Source organism: Triturus cristatus, chromosome 10, assembly GCF_964204655.1.
Source record: "Triturus cristatus chromosome 10, aTriCri1.1, whole genome shotgun sequence".
Lineage (NCBI taxonomy): Eukaryota > Metazoa > Chordata > Amphibia > Caudata > Salamandridae > Triturus > Triturus cristatus.
The window spans coordinates 1,113,608,398-1,113,623,013 of NC_140593.1; the positions used below are offsets into that span (position 1 = coordinate 1,113,608,398).

The 14,616-nt window shown below is 50.5% G+C and overlaps 1 protein-coding gene across 2 annotated transcripts in view; it reads right to left on the bottom strand.

Moving 5' to 3' along the window:
• The window catches only part of SSTR5 (somatostatin receptor 5), a 156,306-nt gene extending 142,978 nt beyond the window's left edge, over positions 1 to 13,328 (bottom strand). Inside the window, exon 1 of one of the 2 annotated variants that reach the window (XM_085630224.1) lies at positions 12,762 to 13,328. The gene's annotated coding sequence lies outside the window, so the exon portion shown is untranslated. The remainder of the gene's footprint in view (positions 1 to 12,761) is intronic. The other variant, XM_085630225.1, reaches the window with a different exon arrangement.
• Positions 13,329 to 14,616: the final 1,288 nt, after the last annotated feature.

Genomic DNA, 14,616 nt, shown 5'->3' on the forward strand with positions numbered 1-14,616 from the left:
CATTAGTACTCCTAGGGACATTGTTAATACCAGCAGCACATTGAGGGATAGTAGCCCTACTGTAGACATTAGTACTCCTAGGGAAAGTGCTACTCCAAGAGACAGTAGCACTTCGAATGACAGTAGCTTTCCTGTAGACTTTAGTACTCCTACGGACAGTGCTACTCCCAGTGACAGTGGCACTTCAAGGGTCAGTAGCACTGCTGTAGACATTAGTACTCCCAGAGACAATAGCACTTCGAGGGAGTGTAGCATTCCTGTAGACATTAGTCTAGGGGCGGTGCTAGTCCCAAAGACAGTAGTATTACCAGGGACCGTAGCACTCTTGTAGAAATTAGTACTCCTGGCGACATTGCTACTCCCAGAGACAGCAGATCTTCGATGGTCAGTAGCACTCCTGTAGACATCAGAACTCTGAGGGACACTGTTTTTCCCAGAGACAGTGGTACTTCAAGGAACATTGGCACTCCTGTAGGCATTAGTCTTTCTATGGACAGCGCTACTCCCAGAGACAGCAGCACTTCAAAGATCAGTAGCAGTCCTTTTGAGATTAGTACTCCCAGAGACAGTAGCACTTCGAGGGACAGTTGCCCTCCTGTAGCCATTAGTACTCCTAGAGGCAGCGCTACTCTCAGAGACAGCAGCACTTCGAGGGTCAGTTGCCCTCCTGTAGCCATTAGTACTCCTAGAGGCAGCGCTACTCTCAGAGACAGCAGCACTTCGAGGGTCAGTAGCACTCCTGTAGCGATTAGTACTCCTGGGGACTGTGCTACTACAAGAGACAGCAGCAATTCAAGGGACAGTAGCACTCCTGTAGACATTAGTACCCCAAGGGACAGTGCTGCTCTGAGAGACTGAAGCACTGCAAGAGACAGTAGCACTTCTGTAGAAATTAGTACTCCGTGGGACAGTAGCCCTCCTATAACCATTAGTACTCCTAGGGACAGCACAACTCCCAGAGACAGCAGCACTTTGAGGGACAGTAGCCCTCCTGTACAGGTGCGTAACAAAGGCCCCCGCAGCCCCTGTGGTGCGGGGGGCCCCAGACTTACCCATACTGGAGGGCCCCCCTCTGTCCCTTCAGATGTAAGTGTGATAGGCCCATTCAGCATATCTTGCAGGGGCCCACTCGGGTTTTCTTATGCCAGTGCTTCTGTAGTCATTGGGGACAGTGCTACTCCCAGAGACAGCAGCATTTCGAGAGTCAGTAGCACTCCTGTATAAATTAGTACTCCATAGACAGAGGCACTTCGAGGGACAGTAGCACTCCTGTAGACATTAGTACTCCTAGGGACAGTGATACTCCCAGACAGTAGCACTTCTACGGACAGTAGCCCTCCTGTAGCCATTAGTACTGCTAGGCACAGTGCTACTCCCAGAGACAGTAGCACTTCAAGTATCCTGTAGACATTAGTACTCCTAGGGACAGTGTTACTCCCAGAGACAGTAGCACTTCTACAGACAGTAGCCCTCCTGTAGCCATTAGTACTCCTAGGGACAGTGCTACTCCCAGACAGTAGCACTTTTACGGACAGTAGCCCTCCTGTAGCCATTAGTACTCCTAGGGACAGTGCTACTCCCAGAGACAGAAGCACTTCAAGTATCCTGTAGACATTATTACTCCTAGGGACAGTGCTACTCCCAGACAGTAGCACTTTTACGGACAGTAGCCCTCCTGTAGCCATTAGTACTCCTAGGGGCAGTGCTACTCCCAGACAGTAGCACTTTTACGACCAGTAGCCCTCCTGTAGCCATTAGTACTCCTAGGGGCAGTGCTACCCCCAGACAGTAGCATTTCAAGTATCCTGTAGACATTAGTACTCACAGAGAGTAGCACTTCAAGTATCCTGTAGACATTAGTACTCATGGGGACAGTGCTACTCCCACAGACAGTAGCACTTCGAGGGACAGTTGCCCTCCTGTAGCCATTAGTACTCCTAGAGGCAGCGCTACTCTCAGAGACAGCAGCACTTCGGGGGTCAGTTGCCCTCCTGTAGCCATTAGTACTCCTAGAGGCAGCGCTACTCTCAGAGACAGCAGCACTTCGAGGGTCAGTAGCACTCCTGTAGCGATTAGTACTCCTGGGGACTGTGCTACTACAAGAGACAGCAGCAATTCAAGGGACAGTAGCACTCCTGTAGACATTAGTACCCCAAGGGACAGTGCTGCTCTGAGAGACTGAAGCACTGCAAGAGACAGTAGCACTTCTGTAGAAATTAGTACTCCGTGGGACAGTAGCCCTCCTATAACCATTAGTACTCCTAGGGACAGCACAACTCCCAGAGACAGCAGCACTTTGAGGGACAGTAGCCCTCCTGTACAGGTGCGTAACAAAGGCCCCCGCAGCCCCTGTGGTGCGGGGGGCCCCAGACTTACCCATACTGGAGGGCCCCCCTCTGTCCCTTCAGATGTAAGTGTGATAGGCCCATTCAGCATATCTTGCAGGGGCCCACTCGGGTTTTCTTATGCCAGTGCTTCTGTAGTCATTAGGGACAGTGCTACTCCCAGAGACAGCAGCATTTCGAGAGTCAGTAGCACTCCTGTATAAATTAGTACTCCATAGACAGAGGCACTTCGAGGGACAGTAGCACTCCTGTAGACATTAGTACTCCTAGGGACAGTGATACTCCCAGACAGTAGCACTTCTACGGACAGTAGCCCTCCTGTAGCCATTAGTACTGCTAGGCACAGTGCTACTCCCAGAGACAGTAGCACTTCAAGTATCCTGTAGACATTAGTACTCCTAGGGACAGTGTTACTCCCAGAGACAGTAGCACTTCTACAGACAGTAGCCCTCCTGTAGCCATTAGTACTCCTAGGGACAGTGCTACTCCCAGACAGTAGCACTTTTACGGACAGTAGCCCTCCTGTAGCCATTAGTACTCCTAGGGACAGTGCTACTCCCAGAGACAGAAGCACTTCAAGTATCCTGTAGACATTATTACTCCTAGGGACAGTGCTACTCCCAGACAGTAGCACTTTTACGGACAGTAGCCCTCCTGTAGCCATTAGTACTCCTAGGGGCAGTGCTACTCCCAGACAGTAGCACTTTTACGACCAGTAGCCCTCCTGTAGCCATTAGTACTCCTAGGGGCAGTGCTACCCCCAGACAGTAGCATTTCAAGTATCCTGTAGACATTAGTACTCACAGAGAGTAGCACTTCAAGTATCCTGTAGACATTAGTACTCATGGGGACAGTGCTACTCCCACAGACAGTAGCACTTCGAGGGACAGTTGCCCTCCTGTAGCCATTAGTACTCCTAGAGGCAGCGCTACTCTCAGAGACAGCAGCACTTCGAGGGTCAGTTGCCCTCCTGTAGCCATTAGTACTCCTAGAGGCAGCGCTACTCTCAGAGACAGCAGCACTTCGAGGGTCAGTAGCACTCCTGTAGCGATTAGTACTCCTGGGGACTGTGCTACTACAAGAGACAGCAGCAATTCAAGGGACAGTAGCACTCCTGTAGACATTAGTACCCCAAGGGACAGTGCTGCTCTGAGAGACTGAAGCACTGCAAGAGACAGTAGCACTTCTGTAGAAATTAGTACTCCGTGGGACAGTAGCCCTCCTATAACCATTAGTACTCCTAGGGACAGCACAACTCCCAGAGACAGCAGCACTTTGAGGGACAGTAGCCCTCCTGTACAGGTGCGTAACAAAGGCCCCCGCAGCCCCTGTGGTGCGGGGGGCCCCAGACTTACCCATACTGGAGGGCCCCCCTCTGTCCCTTCAGATGTAAGTGTGATAGGCCCATTCAGCATATCTTGCAGGGGCCCACTCGGGTTTTCTTATGCCAGTGCTTCTGTAGTCATTAGGGACAGTGCTACTCCCAGAGACAGCAGCATTTCGAGAGTCAGTAGCACTCCTGTATAAATTAGTACTCCATAGACAGAGGCACTTCGAGGGACAGTAGCACTCCTGTAGACATTAGTACTCCTAGGGACAGTGATACTCCCAGACAGTAGCACTTCTACGGACAGTAGCCCTCCTGTAGCCATTAGTACTCCTAGGCACAGTGCTACTCCCAGAGACAGTAGCACTTCAAGTATCCTGTAGACATTAGTACTCCTAGGGACAGTGTTACTCCCAGAGACAGTAGCACTTCTACAGACAGTAGCCCTCCTGTAGCCATTAGTACTCCTAGGGACAGTGCTACTCCCAGACAGTAGCACTTTTACGGACAGTAGCCCTCCTGTAGCCATTAGTACTCCTAGGGACAGTGCTACTCCCAGAGACAGAAGCACTTCAAGTATCCTGTAGACATTATTACTCCTAGGGACAGTGCTACTCCCAGACAGTAGCACTTTTACAGACAGTAGCCCTCCTGTAGCCATTAGTACTCCTAGGGGCAGTGCTACCCCCAGACAGTAGCATTTCAAGTATCCTGTAGACATTAGTACTCACAGAGAGTAGCACTTCAAGTATCCTGTAGACATTAGTACTCATGGGGACAGTGCTACTCCCAGAGACAGTAGCACTTCCAGGGTCAGTAGCCCTCCTGTAGCCATTAGTACTCCTAGGGACAGTGCTACTCCCAGACAGTAGCACTTCAAGTATCCTGTAGACATTAGTACTCCCAGAGACAGTAGCACTACCAGAGACAGTAGCCCTCCTGTAGATATTAGTACTCCGAGGGACAATGCTACTACAACAGACAGCAGCACTTCGAGGGACAGTAGCCCTCCTGTAGATATTAGTACTCCTAGTGAGGGACCTACTCTCAGAGACAGTAGCGCTTTGAGGGACAGTAGCACTCCTGTAGGCAGTAACACTTTCTTGGACAGAAACAGCCCAGGGACAGCAGTGCTGCCAGGATGGTAACACTCCTGATGGAAGTAGCACTACCATGGGCAGTAGCTCTCCTATAGATAACAGTATGCCCGGGGACATCAGCACTCCAAGGGTCAGGACCACTCTTGGGGGGAGTAGTTCACCCGGAAACAGTATAATTGCTGGGCACAGTCCTGTAGCACTTCTGGGGTCAGTCACTTTCAAGAGACAGTAAAACTTGCAGCAATAGTAACACTTCTAGTGCCAGTACTTCTGGTGTCAGTAACGCCAGTACGAGTGCGACTCTCACAGACAGTACCACTCCGACGGACAGGAGCGCTCCTGGAGACACCGGCAGCCCCAGGACAGCAACTCTCCTTGAGGCACCAGCGCTCTCAGGGCAGTAACACTCCTGAAGACACCAGCCCGTCCGGGACAGTACCACTTCTAGAGACACAGACATTCCCAGGACAGTAACTCTCCTGGAGGCACCTGAACTATCAGGGCAGTAACACTCCTGGAGACACCAGCCCTCCCGGGACAGTACCACTTCTAGAGACACAGACATTCCCAGGACAGTAACTCTTCGGGGGGCACCAGCACTCTCGGGACAGTAACTCTCCTGGAGACACCAGCCCTCTCAGGACAGCAGCACTCCTGGAGACACAGGCAGTACCAGGACAGTAACTCTCCTGGGGGCACCTGCACTCTCAGGACAGTAACACTGCTGGAGACACCGGCCCTCCAGGAACCCCTGCACTTCCAGGGACAGAGGTATCTGCCTGGGACAGGTGAGACTCTGTAAAGGCGGTGACACCTGTGTGGCTCAAGGGACAACAACAATGCAGTGACTGCGTGAGTTCTGGCCGAGGAATCCTTCCTGGCGCTGGCTTTATTTACACTCTCCCCACTAATCATCCCTTTGCCAGTGTCCCGAGCGCTCAGACTCTGACAGGACGTGGATAAGTGCCCATTAGCACACGGTGCGTCAGATGCCGCCTCGACACAAGCTCCAGCTGTTTGATTTACCCTCTGTAGGAAGGATCCCCAGGAGGCTGAGGGTAAATCATTAACATCAGTAGTAGGGAGTGACGGCTGCGCTTTATCGGCGCCGTCCTCCGTCCCAGAGAAAACACCGTCTGAATGCAGCGGCCCAACCAAGCACCGTCTCTTCAGCACCTTGGACAGCAGTGCACAAAACCCAGTCATGATTTATAATGCTATCGTTTTTCTGTGCTTTCCAGACCGACTTTGAGGTTGTTTTGAGCGGTGTCAGCGAGGTTTAATATCAGATACCGTTATTAGTCAACTCGGTAACAATCCTTTTACCTCGTAAGGAAGGCAGTGCGATAGACTTGAAACCCTCATTGGTTAAACACCTTTGTCTGCGGCAGGCACATTAACCCACAGAGCTGTGTTTCAAGGTAACACATTGCATATCTGGTGATAGTAATAATAATGCGTATAGTGCCTGCTTACCAGACTCAACGCGCTAAGAGGCCTTACGATTACCTGATAGTGGTACTCATTTTATCTTACTTGACAGTGGTACTCGTGTTATCAAGTATGAAAGGTTATACAGCCTAGAGTCCAGCCTTTGACATACAGGCCTGAAGTGTGTACCACAACCCACTGAGTTTTAGTCCGGGTATGCACTTCTGTGCCGGTACATAGTCGTGTTAGGGATGTTGCTGATTAGGTACCAACTCATAACCATCACTGAAGACGTAGCTCAAAGGAGCTGGTTCACAAAAGAGCAGGTGTGACTGAAATAAAAAGGGCTAACCTTTAATTTCATATGATGCAATGAAGGAAAGGATTATAAACGCGGGCTCCCAGCAAAGACATGGGTGCGTCCAGCGCAAGGCATAAGCAAATAGCAAAGCACCTCCCACACCATCGTGTTGAGGCCCCGAACTTGAGTTTCTCTGCATTGTCTTATGTTTGGAAACCCCCCTGCCCCCGCTTCACTCGGAACGAAATGACAAGTACTGACGAATGGGAGGCGACAAGCTCCAGAGTAAATAATGCGCACCCCGCCAGCCAGCCAGCATGCATCCATTTATCAGGGGACGCCGTCTCAGGCCACGGCACAGTGATCACAGTATGTTGAGTACACACCACGCGAGCGAAGGAAAGTGCATGTATGTTGCAAACGAAAGAAGCAAACGCACAGAATAATGGTACCCTATAATGACAGTCAGTGTCCTGACTGCTGAGGCACAACTAGATGGAGGGAACGAAGTAGCTGCACATTGAGGTACGTGGAGTCCAAATCTGCAGCGCTTGGAAGCAAGTATTATGCACTACATGAGAGATAAACGACTTATGACTGTGCGGCAACCTATGGTGTCAGGAGTGTTAAACACATACGAATAGCAGTCGGTTTGTATGCAGCCCCCTTCCCTCTTGCCTGCCCCTTGGTACCACAAACATTGTCTGGGGCAAGCTGCAGACCAGGGGTGTTGCTGTCAGGAGTTCATCGGGTGCAGTAGCACCGGGTCACTGAGGAGTGAGCGGCCTCGGCACTCTCACAGTTGTGGGGCAAGCTGCAGACCATGGGTGTTGCTGTCAGGAGTTCATCGGGTGCAGTAGCACCGGGTCCCTGGGGAGTGAGCGCCCCCTGCACTCTCACTGTTTGCGTACTTTATTACTCTGCATTCAGGCGTGGGGGGGGGGGGTGTTAGTGCTCGATACATCTTTGTGATATCAGCCCAGCGCAGTCTCTCAGCTCCGCAGTTTCCACAGCCCACCAGTGATGTAAGGGCCGTGTAAATGTAAGAAAACTGGGATATCATAGGAACTGAGCAAACTGAGTGGTGTGACGTCAGAAAGCGTGACACAGCACCCCGCTGTGTCACGCTGTGTCACGCACTGAGAGCAGATTTACACCAGATATAAGAATATGAAATACCAATCACTCTAGTAGCACACTGAAAATCAAAACTAGAGAAATATCTTTAGCCAGAATGTGCCTCGACGCGATCAATCTCTGGAGTAGCGTTATAAAATTCCCCTAATTCACTCGATCAAGCGTTATTTTATCTTTTGTTTGTTTTAATTTTGGGCAGCATCGTTGCTTCCCAAAAGAGTGTCGGTGCAGTTTCCCCTAACAGCATCCCCCAGCAGTACTGCCGTGCCTACTGACGTGGACTACTGCTGCTGACGTAAACAGGCTCTCTGAAAGGAGCAACAGTGTAGCAACGTGTCTCAAACCGATTAAGAGATATTAAGAGAGGGAGAATCTAGTGCCTTACTTACTTGGCTTGGAACATGCAAAACTTGTCTCAAATCCCAGTTTGGTACTTGACCAAAAATTGTGTGATTTGGGGCAAATTTAACCTGAAAATTTCAGCATGCAGAAAAATATACAAAACTACGGTAGAGAATGCTTCTACTGTCACCAGAGGATGTGACAGACCTCTCCTCTCCGTCAATGCTTGAGTTCTGTAACCTGATCTTCATCTAACCACATACCATACCTTTCTACGTGCGATTTTAGAGTTTCTCCTGCTACAAAAAACATTTTCTCAGTTGTGCACTTGTGTTGTCAGCGCTACAACACACATCAATAAATAGGGAAGTGCCGGTACTCCGTACCGGACAGTACCGGCCCATTTAAAGCACTGGATAAATACACAAACAGCCTGTATTTGTAATCTTAGATGACATTGTCCTACGGTATCAAAGTGGTCAGCTTCTAATCTCGGCTTCTGCGTGCTGCCGAATTGTGTGATTCTTGGCGAACCATATTATCCTGCTTTACTCCAACTATCGAATCTTCTAGTTATTACGAATGCCGTAAATCAGGGTTTTCGGGACTTCTGGGTGCTATATTCAACACTAAACATGTACTCGGCAGGCAGGTGCACAGTGAGGGTGCGAGGGAGCAAACGGCTCCTTGGTACTAGAGAACAGTGCGCTTCGCTAAGGTGATATTCACCAAGATATGAAGAGATGGACAGCTGTCCCTTGTCGCACTCTCAAGCTTGGCTGCAGCCTTTACCCAGCAGCCCTGACAGTCCAGTCAATGGCTGTAATGACTCAGCAACTTTTGCTAACTCCAGTTAAGGCGCTGAAATAACAACGCAGATGCGCAGATGGCAAGCCTATTGACGAGATAGTGCCCACCTGCTGTAGTGACTGCGTGAGGCGCACACTGACACTAAACTTTACGACTCATTCACATAAAAATGACTAAGCACACCCATAGCTCGTAATACCTGAACCCCAGACATCTATTGACGGTCTAGCATGGTTGACTGCTTCATAACTGGGGGTCATTGTTTTCTTAATGGGGGGGGGGGGGCGGGGGTGAAATTAATCATGAACCTCCTCTTTTGTTATTTCGACGCAGTAGAAAATCCACACATTTTCATCTATTTGCGGTGTTTCGTGTCCTTTTGTGATGTTTCACTATCTCATAGGAAAGGTTCGGGAGCGAAAATTCCAAGATATTTTTTCCTGAGAGTGAATTTGTTTTATGAATGGGCGGGTTTCACGTTTCTCAGAATGTTTCGCTCCCTGCTGATCGTGGCCCTAACCTGGACTACTCTGTGTCAGATTCCTCGAAATCAAGAAGTAGCTGTTATGAAGCGCTGAGAAGCCACAATAGCGGCAGAAGAGTAAAGCGACATAAACATGTCTAATAGCGCATAGTATGGCAGCTTAATAACATAACACATATCCAAAGCCAGTCATCTTTCATCCCACCCCTCCGCCATGACCCCCACAGACCCCCTCCTGCCTCAGCAGAGTCTCCGTGGGAGGCGGACACGGATCATCGCAAGCCTCTGGGGGCCGAGACGGCGGTGAGACAGCCCGGCTTGTCAAGGCCACCCCCAGCAAAGACTGACCCCTCCCCCTCACGGCCGTCAGCCCACACAGTCCTGATGGAATGAGACACCCGGGCAGGCAGTGATTTCTATTAAAGTCACTTTCGATCTAACCTCAGACCCCTGCGGTCTCCACAGCGTTACCCCCGTTACGGAATCAGACCCTTAAAGTTTTGATGGCAACAAGAAATTATGCGGAGTGTAGCGCCTCTTACCACCTAGCCCCCACCTCTACTCTCGTTAGCAGTCCGCAAATTGGAGTGAAAAGCACCTTCGCTGAGCAGTTCACGCGCACTGTGTCTGTCATGAGATGGATGCGTGCAGAGTGTCACGTGCGCTGGTGCCTTTCTGACATAGACATGGTCTAGGAAGGTCTGAGTACCTATTGAAGCGTTCATGTTCCATGCACTGTAGACGCACGTTAAGTGAAATGTCACGCCTCAGTGTATGCACTTGTGCGTGCACAGAAACGTCACAGTCACATTAAGGACCGGGAGACGTGGAATCGTATGCGTCAGTCATGGTCAGCGCAATTCAATTTCTGTGCCGTTTTATGGCCACTGTGAAAAATGAATGTTCTGTGTCAGTGTTTATTCATTGTGAAACATGCACGTACTGTGCCAATTTGTGCGCTTTGTGAATTATGCATGTTTCGTGCTACTTCGTTTCAGAGTGACTGCTGAAGCATGCATGTTCTTTGCCAGACTGTGGGCAGTGAGAGATATGCATGTTCTGTGACCGCTAATATGCATTGTTAAATATGCATGTTCTGTGCCAGTTTATGGCCCATAAACTGGCACAGAACATGCATATTTAACAATGCATATTAACTGTCACAGAACATGCATATTTCACACTTATGGGCAGTGTGAAATATGCATGTTCTGTGACAGTTAATATGCAGTGTTAAATATACACGTACTGTGCCAGTTCATATGCATTGTGAAATATGCATGTTCTGTGCCAGTTTATGGGCAGTGTGAAATATGCATGTTCTGTGACCGTTAATATGCATTGTTAAATATGCATGTTCTGTGACCGTTAATATGCATTGTTAAATATGCATGTTCTGTGACCGTTAATATGCATTGTTAAATATACATTTTCTGTGCCAGTTTACGGACAGTATGAAAAAGCATTTTCTGTGACAGTATATGGGCAATGTGGAATATGCATGTTCCATGCCAGTCTGTGGGCAGTGTGATATATGCATTTTATGTGCTCTCCATGTGCAGTGTGATATGTGCATGTTCTCTGCCAATCTGTGGGCAGGGTTATATATGCATGTTCTGTGCCAGTCGATGGACAGTGTGATTTGTGCATGTTCTGTGACAGTCTATTGACAGTGTGATATGTGCATGTTCTGTGGCAGTCTATGAACAGTGTGATACATTCATGTTCTGTGCCAGTCATGTGCAGTGTGATATATGCATGTTCTGTGCCAGTCATGTGCAGTGTGATGTATGCGTGTTCTGTGCCAGTCATGTGCAGTGTGATGTATGCGTGTTCTGTGGCAGTCTATGAACAGTGTGATATGTGCATGTTCTGTGACAGTCTGTGGGCAGTGTTATATATGCATGTTCTGCGCCAGTCTGCGGGCGGTGTGATGTATGCATGTTCTGCGCCAGTCTACGGGCAGTGTGATGTATGCATGTTCTGCGCCAGTTGATGGCGAGTGTGTGCCCTCTGCCACATTGTGCCAAGTGCGCACGTTCCTTGCTAGTTTGTTGTCAAAGTATAAAGTGTGAGTGCGCCCGTTGCTTCCTGCTCATTCCGTGGCAGTGAAGGTGCCTATTAAAAGCCAGCGTCGGCATTTACAAGTAAACAGACACGATTCGTGCCTGGTGAAGATTCTCAAGTAAAATACCAGGCCCCTCCCCTTGAGGTGGCGGAATTAACGGTAACCATCGAAGACTAGCACGTGAAGTCACCAGCCGCGTCCAGTGGTCGGGGTTGTGTATTGTGACCCGTCCCGCTTAGTTCCCCAGGAACCGTGAAGTTCACTATTCAGTGTCTCACACCGGAAGGGGCGCTTCCCATGGAGGGGGCCGCCATGTGGACCTCTTTAGACATGCGAGGCCTATGCCACATTCTAAAGTGTAGCGGCACTCCGCACCGGTATGAAGTAATGGGGTGCAGCGCTACACTTCACGTGCACTAGTGAATGGGCCGACCACTGAATGCGCGTGTGAATCAACGAGCACGTGAAGGGAAGGAAGGGTGGATGCAGACATGAATGCGTGGAAGAATGAATTGATGGATGGGTGGATGGATTAATTACTCTACAGATTGACGCGATGGATGAAAGCACGAGGATGTTAGTGCGTGGACGGATAGATGAATGCGTGGGTGGATAGATGCAGCCATAAATGTATGCACGTATTAATGAATGGATGGATGGATGGAAACATGCCAGAATGAACGAGTAGCTGTATGGGAGAGACATTGATCGATCCATGCATTCAACAATGGACAGTGATAACTATAGATACGTGTTTAGCTATATGGAGCAAAGATCTCAACGCCCTGACTACCCACCACCCTGGGGTACGTGCTATTTCTTCACTTTGGCTTTCACATTAAAACACCCCCTCCCCAAATACTCCCACCACAAACCCCTGCGATCCTTTACGGAAAACCCTCTAAGACTGCTGGTGTACTCCCGGCTCACACTCCAGCTAACTCACCCTGCCTGGTCAGCCCACAGGCGCTGAAGCCATAACAGCAGCCGGGGCGGCCGCGTAACCTACACAAGCGGCGCCGAGAGGCTACTGCAGCAGCACACTGGGCATAGCACTAAAAGGGAGCAGCAGCACGCGCGTTATGCACACACAAGCTAAGAGTTCAAGCACACGCGTTATGCACACACCTACTGGAGCCACAACAGCAGCACGCGCATTATAGCGCTAAGAGGCCGCAGCAGCAACGCATGCGTTATGCACAGACGCGCAAAGAATGCACAGTAGCAACAGGGGCGTTTGAAGCCACACCAGGTGCGCGTATACTATACACACAAGCGGTAAGAGCCGCATCAGCGCACGTTGAGCACACAAGCGCTGAGAGGAAACAGCACCCTCTTAGGCACGCAGGCGCTAAAAGCCACAGCAGGCGCGCCTTATGCACATGCACGTTAGATAGCACTGCATTCTTAACTCACCTTGCCGTGGCGAGTTCCCCTTTCCACTCCTGGAAGTTTCTCTCCTCCTATACGCTGCAGACTTCCGATTATATCCCCGAGCACAGAGGGTGCGTGATGGAATTGAAGATGTGTGGGTCACTCTTCAACAGTGGGGGTCTCTCTCCCCGCCCCTGCTCATAGGTTCTGACTAAAGTGCTGCCTGGTCAGGGTCCGGCACATAGCACTGCATTCGCTCCCAAGCTCGTAACTCGCAGAGAACGAGCCCGCTCAAGTCATTCTTACAGGTGGCACGCGTCTGTTTGTGCCAGTTGCTACCAGGTAACTAATGCAAGTGCGCGCTGCCCCCTCAGCTGAGGCTCCAACAGGGCGCTGCGCTGGGATCCGCGGGAGTGTGTACAGCGCCGGTGCACGTACAGCCCACACAGAGGCGCCCCGCTGGTCCCCTAGCCCTGCGCGCCTGCCTCCTGCCTGTGCACGCCTGTGGCTGCTGCGGGCACTGCGTGGGACAGGACGGGCGCAGGCGGAATCTGCGCTCAGGATACCCAGCAGTGGCCGCATCTCTCTCTCCAAAGAGGGGCGTGTGAAATCAGACGTGCACCGTGCAGACACCCTTCTCTGCCATGTACACGCACCGTGGACACCTGCCCTCTCTCCAGCCCGCCTATATGAGGGGGGGGGGGGGGGGGGTTGGCCCTGCTCGCCCCACCTTTGGCTGTCAGGGCTCTCAGATTGATTCCAGTGAGAGATCCGGCTGGCCCCATACTCTTGTGGCATTATAGTCGAATCGAATCTTCTCAGGAGATTGGTCTCAGGGGGCTCCGGAAATAATTAAGGGGTGTGAGGACCTTCATATCCAAAGCCAGCCGAGGTTAGAGGGAAGGGGCGCTGTAGGGGGGGGGGGGGTGCTTTCCTGACAGCTTGAGGTTGGGGGACTCCACTCTCATGTCAATTACAGGAAATGAAAAGTCGATTCTAACACGATTTAATTGATTTATTTGAATTTCTTTTCTGGTCCACAAGCAGGTACACAAATCACACTATGACAGTTTGATGAAAAATATTAATGGGCGTGGGATTTGGCCCCCCTCCCTAGGTTCCCCCCCTTCTTCTTCCTCCTCTGTGAAAACTCTGGGGATCAAGCTGAATGACCAACTCACCCTGCACTCCCAGGTTAGTTCTGTGGTGTCCTTCTCCTTTCTTTCACTTCGCACCATCCGTAAAGTTTCCCGTTTCTTTTCTTTTTCTGCCCTAAAACTCATTGTCCTGGCGATGGTAATCTCCCGCATAGACTACGGCAACGCTCTATATTGTGGCATGCCCGCCTACAGTATGCGACGACTACAGCTGGTCCAAAACCAGGCCGCCCGCCTGGTCTACAACCTGGCCAAATTCCACCACGTCACGCCGCTTCTCAAGTCCTTGCACTGGCTCCCTATTCGAGAACGAGCCCTGTTCAAGATGGGATGTATCACCTTTCAGGCTCGGGTCGGCGCAGCCCCTGCCTTCATCTCCTCTGAAATCAAAGCCTACGCCCCCGTCAGGGAACTACGTTCATCCTCCCAACATCTATTGACAGTTCCCCGCTTTAGGCGCAAAAAGTGGGGGGGCACGAAATTCTCCACACTTGCCCCTGCCTTCTGGAACTCTCTTCCTGTCCACCTTAGATCTTCCACTCAATACTCGCATTTCCGAAAGGCGCTCAAAACCTTCCTTTTTTCAAAAGCCTTCTCATTATAACTATCATATTCTCCCCCTCCTCCCGGATCTCCTTATCCTCCCGGGTCCAGTACCTCAAAGCGCCATGAAACCGCCAGGTGTACGTGCGCTCTACAAATGATTTAAACTCAAACTCAAACTCATTTGGCTTTCTCTG